Below are 21,692 nucleotides of genomic sequence, written 5' to 3'. Positions count from 1 at the left end.
GAACTGTAGTTCTAAGAACATCATGTATAATAAGTGACTAAAAATACATTAAATACTGAATAAAATAATTCAATTTCTTAAAGACAAGCTTCAAGTTTCAGCTGAGATGCTTTGAGATTTTAGGCATCCTCACTGTTCTCTTAGACATGACCTTAGACACACTGGACCTGTGTGAAACCCATATGCTTCTAGAGTAATATCTGATGGCAAGGTGAATAACATTTTTTCATTCTGGGGACCAAAGCCCACCTATTCTGACAGGAGTGATGGCATCTTTGACTGATCAATATAATAAAGGAATTTTTTTTTAAGTGAAAAACTACATACCTTTATCTAAGGTAATTGTAAAAACTGAAATTTGTTTCAGTCTCTTATCTTTAAACAAATTAATCCAATATAAACTATTCTTTTGTCTAAAATGGTTTCAGTTATTGTATTTATAATTGGGAGATCAGAAACCTTTCTCGATGGATCTTTCAAAATTCAGACTTCATGGGCTGTTTTTATTTACTGACTGACTTAAATATTCTATTCTATTTAGTCTGGGTACGACTGCTTTAAGAATTATCTAAACTGAAACAGTGTGCTAAATTTAAGAGCTAGAAGCAAGAAAAGAATAAGTGTAGTAATATGAGCGATTGTGAGCCTACTTAATTTGTATGAATTGTCTTTAATGAAAGAGCACACTTGTTTTCTTCTTTTACACTACTACAGAATTAGACAATTAAACAAAAAGAAAACAAAAAGTATTGATTTCAGAGAAGACATTAGAATATTTTAAGGGATAATCTTAAAAGAAATTAAATTAGAAATTAATCCTTAAAACCTCAAAGAAGTTAATTTTTATGGACTATATGACTCCTAACAGGGAAAAATATATACTGTCATAGAGTAGAAATTTAAACATTAGAATGTACTTTACATTCTAATTTTTATTAAATGTAATTAATTATCAGATTAAGCTGCTAAACCTTTTCTGCAGTCTGGCCACAATTGTCAGCCATACCAGGTAAGGTTCACAAAGACAGAGGTTTTCATGTACCTAAACTATTCTACTTTCCAGGGAACTTAAGGCACCAATTTCCAATGGGATGCAAAACAGGAATTACCCTTAAATGGATGGAGCACCTCTGCTATAAAGAAAGGCTGACAGAGCTGGAGTTACTCATCCTGGAGAGGCGAAGGATCCAGAGGGGCCTCATGGAGTTGTTCCAGTACCCTGATGGAGTCCCATAAGGAGGAAATTTTTGCAAGGGTATGTAGAGACAAGGCAATGCCTTTAAATGAACAGGCGTGGTTTTAGAATAGATATCATGAATTCTTCATTGTGAGGGTGGTGAGACACTGGAAGAGTTGCCCAAAAAAGTTGTGAATGTCCCATCCCTGGAGCTGTTATAAACATATCATTCCATCTCTCAATGAACTATATTCTACTAAGGAAAGCAGATCCAGTTACATGATGGGAGAGAAGGTGAAATACAATTTAATAAATCCTGAACTGATCTTCATAGAGCAAGAATGTCAACTTAAAATTTGATTTGAACTGATTAGATAATTTCATGTGTCACTTGAGAATTTTCTTGATATATGCATACTTGAGATAAGCAAAACCTACCCATTAATTACAAAAGAAAGTGCATTTCTTGGTGAAGTAAATGATTATGTATAACAGAAAGAATAAATTAGATCACTAGAGTTAGTTAGTAAAGAGTTTGTGATAAAGATACAGATACTTCTTAGATTAGAAGACACAAAGTCTGAATGAAATCATTCTACAGGTTGGATGGTATTTCATCACTGAGTTTTAAATGGTTTAAAAAAAAAATATTTAGTATATTTGGCAAGTGAATAAAGGTCAATTCAGAAGATTAAAAAAACAATTTTCACAATAATTTCATTTGAAGGAAATTTTTTTATTTGTTTAGGACAAAAAAAAGCAAAAAAAATATTTTGAGCTATTTCTAGTTTTTGAAATACAAGTGCACAGAATTTCAAAGAGAGGAGAGTTGAGAAACACATCTATGTCCCAAATACCATTAACATGAGTCAAAATGTTCCTCCTCAATTTTGATACAAAATTGAATTCACTTTAAAAACAATTAATTATTATTTTATTGAAATTATGATCAAGTGTTTCCATTTGCACAGGTAATTTGCTTCCATTAATCAGTTATTAAAAAATATAACAAAAATATTATTTAGCGTTTATTTGTTAAGCATTTAAATCACTGGTCTAAGTTCACTTTCCACAATTCTATTAGATGCTAAACTAATGATTTTGTATTTCTTAGTAAATTGGTATACAGATTTTGATACTTTTTAGCAATATAGCAGTCCTTTTAATAAATCTTTAGTCTCCGTTGAACACCTATGAATAACAAAAAGTCCCCTCCCTCAAAAATGTTAATAATTTTTTAAAATTTATTTAGTCACATATAAAGAGTAATTTAAGGAAACATAAAAAAAAAAAACATATGAGACGATTATTTAAAGATCCATTAAAAAAGCAGGTATTTGCTCCTTCGTACTGACTGATTCTTTTTAAGAATTTTTAGAATTATGTCATGGAAATCTATAATATAGAGAGTATCCACCAGAGCCTTTCAATTTTTGGTGGTTCTGTCACAAGAACAAAACCTATGAAAGAGGAAGAGACCAGAGGGACAGAAATATGCTGAGAAAATATTTTTTAGACCTTGTTTCTGAGAAATCCTTTCATAATGCAGGACTTTGAATAGTGAAAGGAAAAAATTGAACTGTTTAAATACACTGAATGAATTCTAAGTCCTCTTGAAGGATAAAAATATGAAGGCCAAATCATTCTGTGCTTCTGTTAATTCAAAGCCCATTTGTGATATTTCTTGTCTCTATTACGTATATATTCCATAGCTGTACTTTGAGCAACTGTAACTGCTGTACTGAAATAGACAGAGAATTGTTCTTTGCTACAACTGTTTTGGAAGGCAAACAAATTCTACTACAATATCCTATGAACTACGCAAAACTGAGAAGAAATAGTTGAGATTATTGCAGAATTAATTTGATAAATTACTCTCATTTTCTTGAGAAAGTAAAACTTCATGATAATATATTTATTTCTAAAATAGTGAAAAGACTGAAATTCATTGTTTTATATCTTTGCTTCATTTAAATTATTTTGAAATATGCAGTTTCAACTTTTCGTTTTGTTGCAATAGACTATTACATCAAAGTAATGCATTTCTACATTAATCTCACATGAGTGAAACACCAAATCAAGACAAAATCGGCAAGCATTTTCCTATGATTTCATAAAGGACTATTAGAAAGTGTAATATTTCTCCATAGAAAATTTAAGTATGAAAAGAAAAAAGGTAAAAAAATAGCATTTCTTCCAATTTAGAGTTTAAAATGTCAAGCCTATTACTCTCCCAATGCAGAAAAATATTGAAAAACACGGAGTTTTTGGGATGAATTTCTAAACTCTCTCACTAATGACATAGATCTGGAGATTCAGCAAAGATAAAGCAGTGCTATTAAGTTGTTTCCACCTCTTCTCATATTTGCTATAACATCAACATTAACATGGTCAGTCTAATATACCCATAACACATTGCAGCTCTGAGATAATCTTTAGCGGTATAACTGGTATTGTTATGCAACAGAAAAATATAGTTGCAGTTTGTGGGCATGCAGGGAACTGTTTCTCTAAAAACAGACAAAACCCCTAGCCAATAACAAAAAAAATCCCCACCAAAAATTATAATACAAGATTAATTTTTCCTGCTGTACTCTTTGCCGTTGTTAACTTGTGCTAGTTTTAAAACTCAGCAAGAAAATTAAGCCCACTCAAACCATCCCCCTTCAACAGGGTGCGTAAATACTAGGAGAGATCATAAATTTGCAATAATAAATTTACAATTTATGAATGAAGAAATCACAGAAACCACAACGCTATTAATAAAAGATTGTACAAAAGAGTGAATGATTTACCCACAAAAAGGGTATTTACCACCAAAAATGTCACCTGGTCCCCTAGGACAAAGCCAGGATGGTGGCCATTCCCACCCACAATGCCACATGGGCCCCCTGAGAACAAAGTCAAGATGGCAGGGGGTTCTCACATGGCTCAAGAAAAGAAAGCAAACAATGTGACAAAAGAGTTTCTGTGGCTAAAGCCCTCACCCAACCAGAACACAGTGGATAACAGCAAAACCTGGAGGGCTATTTCTTTCAGGAGCTTTGTTATTAAGCTGCTCAGTCCGTGCCAGCTGGCAGAGGCTTCCACTGGCAATGGCAAAGTCAGGAAGAGGCTGGAGACTTGTTGGAGATTCCCTCTCCATAGTGAGCCCAGTGTTTTCACCTGTAGCTCTTAAAAGAAACAAAACCAATCCCTTCCGTGAGTGGGTAAAATAAAAGGTCTCTCTTCTGGAGCTCAGCACTCCCCACCAAAAACTGTTCCCACCATGGTGATGTGTGTGGTGTTGAATAAACAGCTCCAAACCTCCACCATTCATCCTTGTACTTGGGGGAGCTTTATAGGAAGTTCTTCATATTTCACATAGAAGACCTAAAGCTCTTGTCTGATCAATTCTTACAAAAGGAAAAACCATCCTACCAAAACCTCCAGACTCCCTTAAACACACACAGGTGTATTAAATATCAATAGTTAGAATATGTTCGTTCACTAAATTACCAACAGGAAAACGCTGAGTGAGCAGAGAAAACACAAATTCAAATACATGTTTATTAACAAAAAAATGGAACTGCAGTAATTGTGTGACACTAACTTTGCCAGCATTGCCTCTTTAAGACAGTTGCAAAAATTTGCAATGAAGTAAAAAAGAATTCATCATGATATCAAGACCTTCAGTTTTATTTCTCTAGTGAACACAATATTCTCTTATATTTCAGTTTTATAACGGCTATGTTTGTAGTTAATAATAATCATTATGTGATGTCTATGTATGGATTCCTTATAGAAAACCTTTAAAAGATGCTTAAAATGAGTCAAAATATGGATCTCAATCTGGAACATTTCCCATATCAATGTGAACAGCAATAATTTTTATCTTATTACAAATATTCATAATGATTTAGTGTAAGATAATTTTATGAGAAAATGGATATTATTCTCATTTCTGAATAATACCATTGTCCCATTTCAACAATTGAATAATGGAGTTCAAAATGCAAATTACTCTTCATTCCTTTAGATTTCTGCCAAATATTACCATTAAAAGTCAGATAGGTTTGCTATGAAAAGTTATAAAGAAAAGCCAGTGTAACCAATTATCAGTATTTTGCATGTTCTTAGATGGTTTTCTTATTATGAAAAAACAGGTAAGTTACATTGTCTTTGTACCTTATGTGCTATATATTTTGTTCCTATTTGATTTGCCATTTGTCAAATCTATGATTAAATAAATAATATATCAAAACCACGGCACTTTAAAGAGTTATCTTACACTCAGAAAGTTATTATTTTTCTTAAAAATTTATCTTTATTTTATTCAGTAATAACTGCATCTACTTAATGGCTGATACGGCTTGTTCTTCACGTCTTTAAATTTAATATCTTTTTATAATGTTATTTTTATACTTCAGGGACACAAAATTTTAACCTGTATGAAAACGAAAATAAGTTCATATTAGCTGTGCTAGAATCTTGGACTAGGTTGATCACAAAAAAAATATCTTTCAATTTATATTTTAAAGCTTTATTTACATTGCTGGAAAATAACATGATACTAGAGTACTTGGTAGGTACTGTAAGTATGTTTTTATTGAAGATTTTTGGAATCATATTCATCACATCCACAATCCTAGCTTGAAATATGCAAAAAAAGAAAAAGAAAAGGGAAAAAAAAAAGTCTCTTAGAGAAGGAGGAGATAATATTCATCTATTTTGATTATGGAAATATGTGTGCCCTGTGGTGCTTTTTTCATAACCCTTCAGAGTAGTCATTTTCTACTTTCTGTTCTCTGTGCAATGACATTAGTGCTTCATTCCAGAATCACCACAAAATAGCCTTTCTTGCTGCTTCATAGAGAAAGCAGCAAGTGAGTGCAATATGGTAATTATAATAAGAATTTTCAAGAATATTACAATGATTTATGTCTGTGGAGAACAATTTAGCCTTCTTTCCACAAAGATCTTATGATTGTCCCTTGTTCAGAAAACATTCTACTATCTTGCTCACTTTGCAAATCCTATTGACCCCCCAGTAATACTTCATATCTTAAAAAGCTTTCAAGGTTCTGCCTCCTTGACCTTCATTGTCCTTCCTTGACCTGGATTAACATGATACACGGAAACACTTCCTTCATGCATGCTGCATGCCTAATGACATACATCTTTCAGTAATTTATTCCAGTGCAACACTCACTTTTACAATGTGCCTTCACAAAACATGTCAGATAGCATAATTTAATCATCAGTAACACTTAGCGGAATATATTGAAATTATTAAAAAAGATTATGCTTATTCAGCTTCTGCCTTCTATCAAGTGTGACTCCCGTGTCATAAGGGAATGCAAATGGCTTAATTAAAAAAGTTTTACATAAATGATTTTTATGAATAGCTTTTAATTTCAACAAATAAGAGAACAGGTGGATATTTCCTTAGAATACTGATTGTGAAATAAAACCAGAGTGTCTTTGCCATATTTTAGGCATTTGTAATAGATGTGAGGCTGAAACAATATTTTTGCTAAGGGATGTTATGAGGTCTGACTCTGGCAGGCTCTGGGGCCCAGGTGTTTCTCTGTCCTGGCTGCTGGAGCTCAGCCTCGTGCCCTGGAGGCCTGGTAGTTGTTTTCCCAGACTGATGCATGCAGCTGCTGCTTTCCCATTTGGAGGCAGTGAGTCTGAGCATGTATTCCAGAGTCCCACTCCTGCACACACCCGGAACACTGACATGGCTGGCTGCAATGACAGCTCTGGACAGGGCACTGTCTTTAACAATCCCCAGATATGGCACCACCAGGACTCACAGAAAACACAAGTACAGATAAAGAAGTCCCTAAAACATAAGTACAAATAGCCAAGTACCTTTTCTCCACTCCAGTTGATGAGTACTGGGGTTCCCTAGTGAAAATTCCCACCCCCCCCCGCCCTGCCCATTCATTCTCTAGGTTCACAGGCATGTTCTCATGCTCATGTATCCCTAAAGTAACACAGCAATTCCCCTGTCCATTGCCTCTGCCTGGATCTTGAGCCCTCTTACTCACTCCATAGGTGTCCTACTCACTGGCTGACCTAGCCTGATGTTCACTAGCAAACACACACATACTCACTTCAAAGATACCCCACATTTGTCCATGGGCCCCTTCCCTGCCTAATATCCCTTCCTGGACCTGGGTTCTCCTATGCCATCTGGGACAGCTTGAAGTTTACTAGTAAATTGGATGCACTCCCACCCCACACATCGCAGGTTTGAGAAAAATGCACTTCCTCCCAGCTGCTGACAGCCAGGCAGACAGGCTCTGTGAGCCACTGTCCCCATCCAGTTTCTTGCACCATGGACATACACACCCTGTCAGGTCTGCCACTCCAGTTGCAAGCTCTGAGTTCACCAACAGTCTCTCCAGTTGCAGTCTGAGTACTCACACATGGGACAAATGGTGAGATTACAAAAACAGTTTAGAAAATACCTTGTAAGAAGACAGGATAGACAGTGATGATTAGGCATAGGGTTTAGTCAGACAAATTTACTGATGACTTACATGCACACACAACAGGCTCCTCTTATCCCTCCTCTTATCATGCACTCTCCTTTTCTAAGTCTCTGGCCCCTTCTTTTTCTCTCCCTTTAAATTTTCCTAAGCATTCCTTAGTAAGTTTTGCAGTGCCACAGCCTGCCTGGCAAATATCCCTGTACTTACGTTCTCTTGCCTCCCTGTTCTTGACAGCTACGGACTCCAGAGTGACAGTCTCCAAAGTTAGGCCTGGAGTTTCTTAATGGGCCATCAATTACCCTTTCAAGAGCTTTAGTCTTCAGTCCCCATGTCACTTGTCTGTCAGATTGGCATCCCTGTCTGTTTCATTCATCACTTTGACTCCTGTTGAACTGGAAAGGAATCTTGATCTGATAACCTAAATGAAGCAGATGCTCTCACATTCCACATTTCATCATATTCTCTTATGGTAGTTAGTCTCTAATGATATTTAGTACATAGTTTTAATAACATCTGTTAACCCAAAACCACCTTAAAGGTAAAGCCACCCCATGACAGATAGTTATTAAAAGATGTTTAAAAGTAAACTCAAATAAGCTTAGAATAATTTTGATCATGTATGTCAAAGTGATTTTGTATATTTTATTGGTGAAATTCTCATTGCCTAAAAATTTCTATAAATTTTCATGAATCATTTTATTGTTCTATTTGGGGAAAATATAATTTTATAGACAAAGAGCTAAAACATGTCATTAGTCTTTTCAAAATATCCCTCTGATTTTGTGAATTCATGCTGGATGAATATTGTTTCTCTTGATAAATGCTGGTGTTACTTAAAAAAAGAACAAAACAAACAAAACAAAACAAAAACCTCAAAAGAAGCTAAGCTGGAAAATGACACTCACCTACCTCAACCTAAGTCATGTGAAAGTTCAGTCTGGAACTTCATACAAGAATCAGCTTTCTTATTCTAGGTCATTCATTATTACAGGGAATATTGCCTCCTGGAACTTTTGTCCATTGACTGAATTTAGTAGTCTAAAGCCCACTGAGATAAACCTTACCTCAAGAAAATTACTGACAATCACAAAGTATGTCTGTAGACAATGAGAACATATGTCTTGCTCAGGATCTTACGTCTTATCCTCTATACATGATAAAATACTACAAATATTTAAGTTACAAATTGTTAAAGAGAAATAAGTACAAAGGAATTATATGAAATATGGCATTCAGTCAGTGGGTTGAATGCAAAGGAGGCAGGTGTTTCCCCATGTGTCATTAATTAGCAACTTTAATAAAAACAAACCAAAATTATGCTCTTGGGATATTTTTCTCTCAGATAAAAAAGGACAAAACTATAAAACTGCAATTTCTTTAGAGAGAAAAAGGTGTCAATAAAAAACTATTGGAAGTACTAGTAAATCTGTTCTTCAAAACAAAGAAAGTAATTTCTGAAGAATTTTGCAAAAACATCTGCAAAGTGGGATTCTAAACCTCAGAATACAGAACCTGGGAATCTAGATGTTGGCATTAGTGGTACACCATTTCAAAGGCTTTCACTCATAGGCATTACTTATACGTTACAGAACACGTGGTACGTTAAAAACAACATGAAATTCTACAGGTTATAAAATCTCAATCTCTCTATGCATGAGCAGTTTTTTATTCTTTTTACTATTAAAGAAAGCCTTTGCACTGGGAAAGCATCTTGGACTAATCACATCTAGTATCATCCATGAGCGATGGTATTACATTACTCATAGAGCAGCTAAGAGGGACGCCATGAATTTGGGTACATCTTTTGTAGTCTGCTCTGTCAATTCAGTGTGCTCTTTGATAATCAAGCACTGTTGTTTCCTGAGTGCAAAGAAGTAGTTTACTATAGTCTTAAATTTTTAGTTATTGGGTTGCAAGGACATAAGCACAATTCTGTGAGTCTTATTCTCTCTAAGAATACATTCTCAATATATACATGTACACAATACATTTATAATAATGTTCCTACAGTCATATGCCTGAAAATTCCATAATTGATTTTTAGTTCCTCACTGTTAATTTATAGCATCTGATGATGCTATATTTAATATCTACTCCTTTAGAGAGAGTTACAGGTAAAATAGACTTTGTAATAGACCATAGGTTTTTAAGCCTTATTTCTAATGGTAATCTATTAAGACTTTATATATACACTTCACACAAATTTCCCTCATTAGATATTTCCTTCTCTTTAGAGAAGAAGTTAGCAAAGATTTTATTTCTCTAGAAGAAAATATAGTCAAAATGAAGTAAATAATCCTTTTCTGCAGGAAATATTCTACTTCAGTAGAGATTAGACTACAGTAAAAAACAATCTAAGCTATCTAATTTGTATTCTCCAAAGACAGCCTAAAAGGTCATGTTGATTCTTCCTTGCATTAAAAAGGAACAGCTTTAGAAAAGGTTAGTATAATTTAGGTTCACTAGGTTTTATTGTTGTTGTTTTTAGTAGTGCTTGAAATAACTCCTTCCAGATGAGCATTTGGACAAAAGAAAAATCACTTACATTATTAAACTAATATGTAATTTCAACTCATAGCTGCACACCTTGTTAAATTGACAACATATAACTATATTACTCATCACAGTGTAGACTTGAATTGAATGTGTTTGCTTGTATTTTTATTTCTTTTTATTGTATTACATTGGTTAAAAATACACTGTAATTTAGCTTGGGAAATTATTCAGAGAATAATTACCTGCAATGTAATATCAATGGTACTGATGAGTAGAATATTGATTTATAATAGCCAAACATGGCCAGGCAGCCCCATGGAGAGCCTGCCAAGGAGAAGAGAATGAATAATTATATTGAACATATTAACAATAGTTCCTTGGATTTAATAATTAATATGTTTTTATATGTGTATATACATGAGTGCATATATCTATATCTATATATCTATATCTATATCTATATCTATAGATCTATATCTATATCTATATCTATCTTCATGTGTCTACAGATATATATGTAGATTGCTATCTGTATTTATACATTCATTCATAAAAGATACATCTATGTTTTTGAGATTTGCCCAGGCTGAAAAATATGCATTAAAAAAAAACCAACAGTCACAGCAAGGACAGAAAAATTACTCAAAGTCATTCAATGATTCCATAGAAGTGATAAAAAGCGAACAGTGGTCATTCAGTTGCTAACTTTGCAGCCAGCATAGCTAGATGTTGTTGTCTCTAGCAACAGAAGAAGAGGATGAACTGCCATGTATGTGTTAAACTTTAAGAGAGAGGATAAAAAAAGGTCAGTCAGGTTAAAAACTTTTTCATCCTCTCTTTCCAAAATCACCAAAGCCAGAAATGGAATTAAAAATTCTGGTGAACAGCTGTTGTGGTGAGGGATGTGTTGAGGAGCTGTCAGACAGCTAAAGGAAAGGGAGCAAAGTAAACTGCTTTCTCTTTACAGCACTCCCAGAGGTACGATAGTCAGAATATGCAAGCAGTAAAAAAATTAAAAATTGAAAGGACCTACTGTAAGATCATAACTATTTTAGTTACATGTGATTTTCATCCAAAGGAGTTTTGACCTTTGATATACCCCTGTTTTATAACAGAAAATATTTCTCAGCTGGCTGAAACACTACCTTTTTCTCAGTTCATTGATTTTAACCTACTATGTGTGGGATTTTTTTCAGTATTCTTGGTAATCAGTCAGGTAAAAAAGACTAAAAATACAGAGGTCAGAAAGAAAATTATGAAGTGCTAGAGGGAAACCAACAAAGGACTAGTGACAGTGAAGTAAATCTGCATTGGGATGGCCTGACATAAGAGAAAAATCCGGCTGCCTAATTTGTAATTTTCCTTTTTTTTTCTCCCTTTAAGAAACATTTTCATTGTAACACAGGAAAAATCTTCATTGACTCTCTCTTCCTGTTAAAGTATATCAAATTTGAATAACATATGAACATTACAAACTGTGAATATTTTAATTGCATAAGCTAGTAAATCTTGCAGGTGTATAGAAGAATTCAATCCCTTTTCTGCAACTGTGTATTTTGAAGAATGCTTTGCAAATAAGAAAATTCAGCTGTATTAAAAAATATTGTCTTGAAGGCCATTACAGTAAAAACAAACTTACTTTATCTTCTTAGGCTTTTCAAAACAGGATTTGCTAAGCAAGGAGTAATTCTCCATGTGCACTGAAAAGATTTAATGAAGTTCCTGTGGGGGGAAAAAAGCCTCAGGCTCTCAGCCAACAAGAATTCCACCATTTAAATAGTTCAACTAATATGAAGGAAATATGTACAAGATAGTTAAAACACAGACCAAACAATGATTTCAATTCATCAAAGTTTAAGACCAGTGAGAACCACTAAATCTGCCTGGCCTATATTTCACAAGCCATTGCCTTTCTCCTAGTTATTTCTGGAGTCAGAGTGATATCTTAATTTTGATGTCAACATAGCTATTTCATTTGGGTTTTTCCTGAAGTAAATCTCCATGTTTGCATTTGTCATGTTTTGCTTCATTAGATAAAACTAATGCTTCTAGTAACTGACATATTCTCCTTTGAAATGTACTTTTAACTGTAGTCATTTCTTCATGTTCTGTTTTGTACAATTTGCCACCTTTCATTATTCATCCCAATCCAAAAGAAAGGGAACTGTCTCAAAAATATAAGGATATTTTCACCATTTATTAAATAACCATGATTTCTCTCTATTTGTCAGTACCCTTGATATCTCTATCCTCATATACATCTCAGGAAGTTCTGAATTGGTACACATCCTCTGTCACAAAGTGAAGCCTATCCAAAAGCACTTCCCAGACAAAGTGCAGCTCTGGCTGGATTAAGCAGGTATGAGCTGGAAAGTAGAGTAACAATTAACTACTTATATGTACTTATATATACTTACTATGTTCACACTTTTCTGTAATAAATGTTGGGCTGGAGATAAAGCCATGACAGATATCCTGGTGGCCATAGTCTTAACTTGGAATTTTTCATTAATACAAAGACATCCAAAGATAATGTTATGAGACTATGTGATTTTTGAGGATTTACAGTGGCAATCAAATACAGGAAGGGCCAAGGATACAAACATCCAAAAGGTGAAGTGCTGGTTATGCATATGGGCCACAAGAACCCAGTGTATCACTACAGGCTTGGGGAAGAGTGGTGGAAGGCTGTTTGTTGGAAAAGGATCTGGAGGGGTTGATTAACAGCCACCATGAGCCAGCATGTGCCCAGGTGGCCAAGAATGTCGATGTCAGCCTGTATCAGAAGTGGTGTGGTCAGCAGGACCCAGGGCATTATCATCCTCCTGTAATCAGCATTCATGGAGCAACACCTCAAGCACAGTGGTCAGTTTTGGGCTTTTCAGTACAAGAAAGACACTGAGGTGCTGGAGCAAATCTAAAGAAGGGGAATGGACTAGCTGAGGGTCTGGAACATAAATCCTATGAGGAAATGCTGAGGGAACTGGGTTTGCTTACCCTTAAGAGAAAAAAAGCTCAGTGGACACTCTACAGCTACCTGAAAGAAGGCAGTAGTGTGATGGGACTCAACCTCTTCTCCCAGACAACTAGCAATAAGGCAAGGGCAAACCACCTTAAGTTGAATCAGGAGAGGTTCAAGTCAAATACTAAAAAAAATGTTTTCACTGAAAGACTGATAAGATCTGGAAAGAGACTCCCCAGGGAAGTGATGGAGCCACCATTCCAGGCAGTTTAAATAAACAAGTTAACATGGTACTTCAAAAAATGGTTTAGTTAACATAGTGATATTCATTTTCCAACCTTAATGATTCTGTGATAAACATATGTTTTCCATTTATTATTTTTCTTTAATTGTACTTATCAAAATTATTTAGGCATGTGTCTTCTCCAATCAGAGAAGCATTAATTTTGCTGTTCTCAAGATCTAAATTTTAGCATTAAATTTTATCATTAAATTTTATCATCTCAAGGTTTAAATTTTCCTTCTAAAATATTCCAACACTAAACCAGAGCCTGAAATGTGAAACCTGGAAAAAGTTTAACTTTTTTTTTTTTTTCTAAATGATCATTTACAGACAGAATTTGCACCAAAAATATTACTAGCACAAGACTAAAGGAAATGAATACTTCTTCCTTTAGCAATAGTCTACAGAGATAATTGAACCTTTATTTGGGCAATGCAGTACACAGAACCTCCCATAAACACTTATAGAATAGGCAAATTAAATCATTTATTTTCTGGTTCTAAATTAAAAAAAACATATTTTATGTTGCCTTTTCTTCACTGCTGTCTTATTGTCTAAATGATTCTTTTGCTGAGTGTGCTTAAAAGTCTCTTCTGTTGCTTCAGTCTCGATTGAAAGTTCAGTCAAGGGTTTATGGACAGCTAGCTAAAAACCATGAAAGATTTATTAAAGATGTTTTGCTAGTGCCTAAGTCTCTTTACAAACATTTTTCTTCTCATTTTATTTTTACAGACCCTAATGATTGAAGTTTGGCTCACTGCTTCTTTATTTTTGTATTAAAAGCAACTGAACAGGCAAAATAGAAATATAATTTTGTGATACCTGCTTTAAAAGAGTAATCTGTATATGTAAGAAATGTGACAACAGTTTGGCTTAAGCAACCATGAAAGTAGTATGAGAAAAGTACAGCAAAGATGCTGAATTTTTCAAAGAAAGTAAAGCAGGTTAAGAATAAATAAATAAATAAATAAACTCACAAAAGTAAGCACTAAGTATAATTTCATCTTTTTCATTCTTGTCTTTATCAGAATATTACAGCACTAATTTTTGACCTAATTGTTTTTTCCTTTTTCCTCAGAAGATATTTTTTTTTTAAAGTGTAAGAAATATAGAATATTGTGGATGGCTGTTCCTCATATTGTTACTGATTAATCATAGTAGTCTTCTCACTATCAGCATTTGATACCTCAGTTGTTCTAAAGTAGTTTTTCTGATTTTATGGTATGAATTAAGCAAGAATATGATAACACTTTTACTATAAGATCTTCATATTTGAATTTTGGTTTGTGTCTGCTTTTACTGGTAATCTAATCTAAAGATACCCATGCAGAGTTAAATTTATTACCTTTTCTAGAGCCTACTAGAGCATAGATTACTGAAATATTCATAGAACTGTTCCATAATAAATAAACAATTTATCTTCCAGTTTATTATTTATAATTCAGTAACGTGAGGGAAAGTCTATGTTATACTCATCTCATATAGAGATCTCATAGAAACAAACATAATGAAATACAGATATTTTATGCACACTGTACATCAATGTTCACTTCAGATTAAACTATTCCCAAGACTGTTGCATTATAATTGCTATTATCTTGGGAGCTATTTAATCAAAATAGTTCTCTTGATTGTGCCACAAGAGGAAACATTAGAAAAATCTTCAGATGTTCAGAGAGACTACATAGTAGGCATTTATCATTACATAGAGAAATGAAAGTGGTATTTGCAATTTCTTCCATTATGATATTTTTTTTTTAATTGAGGTGGAATACCATAGAATAAAATTGTTTTTCATTTGCAAAAAAGGGTTATTAGAGAGTGATAAAATAATCTTTTGTGCCATTTCTAATAAATTTGCCTTTTTCAATACACACATTTTTATAAGAGCTATTAAGACAGCTGAAATAACAATGGTACTTGGTAGAAAGAAGTGGTCCTCTGATGGCTGAAAGTTATTGATTGTGAATATCCAGAAATAAATTTATGCTTGGTTGCTCTCTTATCTGATGAAATCAGGAAAATGTAACTATGTGAGAAAAATCCTTACACTCTTCATTACTTACAAGACCTACTGCAGCCCACTCATAGATTTGGAGGCAAGGCACAGTAATCTTTATCTCTCCAACAGTCTCAGTGTAATAAATCTTTTATTTTCAGAACACAGAAAAAAAAAAGAAAAAAATCATCATCTTATTTTGAAACAAGTTCCAAAACCTGTCTCTTCACAGCCCTAACCAGACAAATGGAGTACATTTGATTACTATCTAATGTGTTAATATTTGATTTGGTATTTAATATTTTTTTATGACATGTAAGATCAATGTGTGTCTGTTGATCAAGTCATTTGTTCTATTTTGAAAACCCCTTTGCAAGACTTGCACCTACTTTTTGACTCACTATGGTGGTAAACTGGAAACTGAAAGAGAAGACAAATAAAATATATCATTAATATTGAGTAAAATACAAATCCTCAAATAGCATGAATCTTGGAAAAAGAACACAAAACTCTCGGTCCTTAGTTTACCAAAAGGTTTCCAACCATGAACATAAAAAACCCATTATTTATACAAAATCATAATTAATCATAAAATCATAACTGATAATTTTAAAATATTTGTGGACATATCTTCAGTGACGTGACAAGTTTTCCAAGACAACAGAGAGTATACAGAGTAGAGTGTACTTTAAAACCAAAACAAGTATTTTTAAAAGACTGTTTATATTGAACTGGGAATTGTAATTGAAAGTCGTCTACTTTCTTGCAAAAAATAATGTGAGTTTTAGGGCATTTTTTTTTCTTTTTATAAACCATACTGTCACTCAGGCTTTCCTCCTATAGTCTATATTCCATGACTGATGCATAAATTAGTGCCACCTAAAAATACTGTACTCAGCAGGGTGTCGATATCTGGAAAGGGATAGAAGGATGCATGTGCTTGGTTTTTTCTTGATACTTTGTGTAGAAAAGTTCTTGATGTTGTACAAAAAAATCAATGGAGAAGATTGTCTAAAACATTAAGACTGTAATATTAAAACACTCAATAGAAAAAATTGATGTTAGCAACCTGAATGAACACAGCCACAAAAAAAATTGAAAAATAGTTTGGTCATGCCAAGTAAGTACCACATAGTGCTTTACTAAGAGCTGCCAAAACTCTTTCCCATGAGAACACACCGAACAATTTTTTATTTTAGAATTATAGGATTGTAGAATCATACAATACTTTGGGATGGAAGGTACCTGAAGGATTATCTAATTCCAAGTTCTACTACCACCAACCATCTATGGCCAGGGACACCTACCACTAGACCAGGTTGCGCAAAGCTCCACTCAACCTGGCCTTAAACAGTTCCAGGCCTGGAGAATTCACAGTTTCTCTGGGCAATCCAGTCCAGTGTTTTGGCACCCTCACAGGAAAAAATTTCTTCCTAATATTCAGTCTAAACCTACTCTCAGTTCAAAGTCATTCCCTTCTGTCTTATCATTACATACAATACATAGTGTATTTGTAGAAAGGCCCTTTCCCTCTTTCTTTTATGTCCCCTTTAAGTCCTAAAAACATCAACTAGGTCTCCCTGGAGCCTTCTCTTTCCAGGCTGAACAATATGAACTGTCTCAGCTGGTGTTCATAGAAGTGCTCCATCCTTCTCATAATCTGTGTGGCCTCCTCTGGACTCACTCCAGCAGGTCCATGTCCTTCTGTTGTATGGCGCAGAGCTGGACGCAGTACTCCAGGTCAGCTCTCATGAGAGCAGTGTAAAGGATGAGAATCCCCTTCTTGGACTTGCCAGTCACACTTCCTTTGATTCAGGCCAGCATGTATTTGGCTTTCTGGGCTGCAATTGCACATTTCAGGGCCTTGTCAAGCTCTTGTCAATCTCTTTGTGGAGATACATTGATAGAGAGCACAACCTCCCTGTGGACAATGTGAACTCCCTAAGAAAAAGGAAGGTATATTTCAAGATTCAGATCTGTGTTCCTGTCCCCACATACTTATGTAAAGCAGATGTAAGGGTTATTGCTGTTAAGTGATTATAAATGCAGGTTGTATAGTGCACTAATCTGTCTCTAATATAATATCTTTGATTAAGAAAAATTGTATATCATGTTTCATACAGAGATTAATAGTATCATTGATAGAAATATAGTTAAGTACTTAATGTTTTCAATATAGTTTGTCATTAATGACCCACCTTATGTCACTCCTGTGGATTCTGAAAACTATTTTTTTCTTAATATTGTAATTACTTCTTAAAAATTATACCCTTTTTAGTTGAATATACTTTGTTCATTCAGGGTAACTTTTGTACAAATTAAAAGCACCTGAAATCACTGCTTCTTCACAATCAACCTAGTCATCTATGCAGAAGATTTTCTATGCAGAAGTCTCATGAAAGGAAACATTTTTAGTATTTGAGACTCTTTCTTTAGAAACTTAAAGAAGGAAAGATTGTATCCATGTAAAATATTTGCTTTCAGGATAAATTCTTATCTGCCTATTCACACAGAGTGAGCATATTGCTCTTTATATCAGGTCTGCTTTTGATCCTGCACAGAAAGTTGCTTACCATTCTTTTTCTCTCTTCAATTTTTGTGCATTTTTTGAAATAAAATTGCACTGTTTCAGTAATTTTACCTGTGTCAGGTGTCATAGTGAATGTAATCCAGTGGGATTTATTTCAGTATTTATTATTGTTAGAGTAATTCTGGTTTTCTATAACTACAAGTATTTAAGGATAAACACATTCTATTAAAAAAAAATAAATTAGATAAAATCAGCAGTGATTGTATGTTATATGTACATTATAGATTTTTTATATTTGTCGTCTGTATGTTGTACTTGAAAATTTGCAAACATCCAATGGAGTGGAATTATATGCTTTGTCTTTTTTTCTCCAAGGTCATGGAATCATAGGATGGTTTGCATTTGAAAGGACCTTGAAGATCATCCAGTTTCATCCCCCTTTCACTAGACTGGGTTGCTCAAAGACGATCCAACCTGGCCTCGAACACTTTCAGTAATGAGACACCCACACCTTCTTCAGTGTCTCACCACCCTCACAATGAAAATTTTGTTTGTAATATCTCATCTAAATCTACCCTATCACTACATGCCCTTGTACAAGCTCCTTTGCCTTTCCTATAGGCCCTCTTTAGGTCCTTCTCTTCACGGAATGGATTAACTCTCTTGACCTGATAATTTCTAATATTATGAAACAGTAAAACCAAAAGGTACATGTTAAAAACACTTCAGCTTAATTTTTAAGTTGGGTAGGTCTGTTTATCTAAAAAAAACCCCACTATTTTACATTTTTAGATAAACTTAACATCTTTAAAATTGACTTTTATTCCATGAAATTTATTCACCTGTTTTGCTGCTGAAATACTTTTTTGCTTTCCGGGTAAGTTAATTTTACTTCAATAAACCCTCAAATATAGCTTTGCTGCCAGCTTTTAGGTGATAGCAGAGTTTTTCTTTGTGAACTGCTGAGTGCTTGCATCTCCCCAGTAGCAAGAAAAATACAATACCAATTCAGTACAACCAAAAAAGACAGTCTATACTTACTCAGATAACAGATGCTTCGCGAAGTGGAGAGCTCCCTTGCAGGTAAATTTCCACCCACTGATTCACTTGTTCATAAGAATCTTCTCTTGTATCTGTAGGTAACCATGGGTTTCATAGAGGATACATCTTTAAATTTGTGCTAAAAATCAGGGAGAAGTTAAATGTACTTTCATACAGTAATAGTCAAAAGAGTGGATTCTGTAAGTATATGTGGAATGTGATAGTGTTTATTTCAGAAATGGGATGCTATGAGAAGGGGGAAGACAATTAAAGAAAAATTGCAGACCTGAAAAACAGCAGCAGATAGAATGACAAGAAACCAATAAAATCAATGACAATAACTGTTGTGCTGTCAAGAAACTACAGGGGTACCTTGAAAAAGGCCATTAAAAAGTGATGGGGACATGGATCTGAGTCACAGGTATGGGGGCATATGGAGTATCTTGGAGCTATGTAAACTGATGGCACAATGTGCAGTGGAAGCAGATTGGGAAGAAGCAACATAGGAATAGACAGAAAGGGGTATAAAAGAAGCTGATCATGTGTAAATTAGGCTAGTTTGTTCCACTGAGCCATGCCTGGTTTCAGTCTGTCCTTTCTTCTTATCCCTAGCTATCTGCCTGTGAAATCTGAATTCCCATCCTATCTGCGTGGAGGGGTGCTGCAGGGACTAAGTGCTAACTGCTGGGAGGAACAGCATGAGTAGATTTGAAGTCAGCAGCTGAAGTGAGGACAAGGATGTCGAGGCCACTATTATTCAGGTTAAAGTGTTAAATTCATAAATAAAATTTTACATTAATTCAAACTGAAGTTGTATATTCTATAATAGAAGCCAAGCGTGCTTCATTGACTTCCTTATTTTTTTAAGGCAGGACACCTATAGAATATAAAAAAAATTGCATGCAATTGGCACAGCAGCTCAAGCACACACAAAATGCTATCAAACAGTCAACACTACAAAAATTTTCTGACTACTGTTCACATTCAATGATCCTTTTACCTCATCAATAATAAAAATTTGTGTAAACTTTGTGTGAAAGAAGATAGAGGGTGTCAAGTGTCTGTTTAAAAGAAAACACGAAAATAATCTTTTTCTGAGATGTATTTGGTTCTGAGATGCAGGAAACTGATAAATTTTAAATGGCTCTTTTAAATGAAAAACTTGAAAATACAGGTGAATAAGAAAGACCATTAAATCTAATAAGAGTACATTTAGAATGTTAAAACAGTACAGTTTGCAGGCGTCATTTGCAAATTATAGTATTAAAATTCTAGTATTAAAATTCTAGTCAAAGGTTTCAGTGCCAATTATTTTAATGAGAAATGGAAGTTAAAGAACTGGAAAGCCTCTAGTGACAATATTCTTAAATGAAGGAAAAAAAGTTGGAAATTTAACCTGATCTCATGACTATATCTCTTGGTTATATTTTTTGTGGGTTTATTTTCCTGTATGCTCTCCTCATAACTGTAACTTGAGTTATATTTGTATTTTTTATTCATCTGTATTTTTATGCATTAAAGCTGACCTGTATTCATTCACAATACACCAGAGTCTCCTGGCTCTATAATCTTAATAGTCAAGATATGTGCCCACAGTAGTACTGAATATACTATACTTGTTTTCCAGACAGCCTAGTATTTAACATGAAGTGTTCGTGCCAGCAAAACTCTCTGCTTGATTTCTTTCAGTGTGACATGCTTTCAGGGCTTGGAACCATTTTGCACAGTTGAATGATACTCTAACTAAAAATTTCTTCAGGTTCTGTAGATAATGGATTACAACAGTGTGCCTTAGGTATATTATCCATTTCCATAAGACACAAGACTTGCAGGCATAAACTGACTTGATTGTTAAAGCACAGTCCTCCTAAGAGTATTCTATTAAAACTATATTAAAAGTTGAATCAGTTACAGCCCGCACAATACGCATACAGACACAGACAAGCTCAGGTTTCCCTATCAGTCAAAGTAAAGGTGGAATTCACATAGTGAGAGATACTCAAACACAGCTAGGCTCTGGCTAGTAAGAAACATTTGTAATAATTGTGGATAAGGACTAAAAACTCTGTAGTTTTAAGTTACGTGGAGCAAAAGTCTCATTCCAATATAAGGAAAAAGTATATAATTTTCTACAGATTTGTGACTACCTGATCAGTCTCCTTATACATACTTATATGTACCTATTTATGGCATTGTTCTTGATGGCTGGACTTCACCCCTTTTAGGAGCAGCTGCTTGCATGCCAGCAGCTGATTAAGGTGTGTGCATACACATTATTAGGTCCCCTAATGTAAATAAATTTTTTCTGTGCTTGAAACCGGGGAAAGGAAAGGTTGTCTGATGACAGTGACAGGCACTTCCCAGGAGAGCCCACAATAATAAAAGTTATGATTTTCAGGTCCAAGACCATGAGAACAAGGGAAAAATGCTGCAACAGTGGATGGGAAAATAGAGTGCCATGGTAGTAATGCTGCAAATGAAAGGTGGGCTACTGAGGTATAAATGAAGGCCTCTCAGAAATATAAAAATCTAATGACCCTTAAGGCACTGTGCAACATTCTTGCACAGAGCTATTAAATATTTATCAAATAGCTTCTACTATTTGCATGCCCCCCTTTTTTCCCGATATTTTCAATTTCTATCAAATATTGAATTTTCTGCTAAGGGATATTAATAGGATCACAGCTGCAATCCTGCTCTCAGGATTTACTAGTCAAAGAGA

The sequence above is a fragment of the Cyanistes caeruleus genome, chromosome 5 (assembly GCF_971803275.1).
Source record: "Cyanistes caeruleus chromosome 5, bCyaCae1.hap1.1, whole genome shotgun sequence".
NCBI lineage: Eukaryota > Metazoa > Chordata > Aves > Passeriformes > Paridae > Cyanistes > Cyanistes caeruleus.
This window is presented reverse-complemented; position numbering follows the sequence as displayed.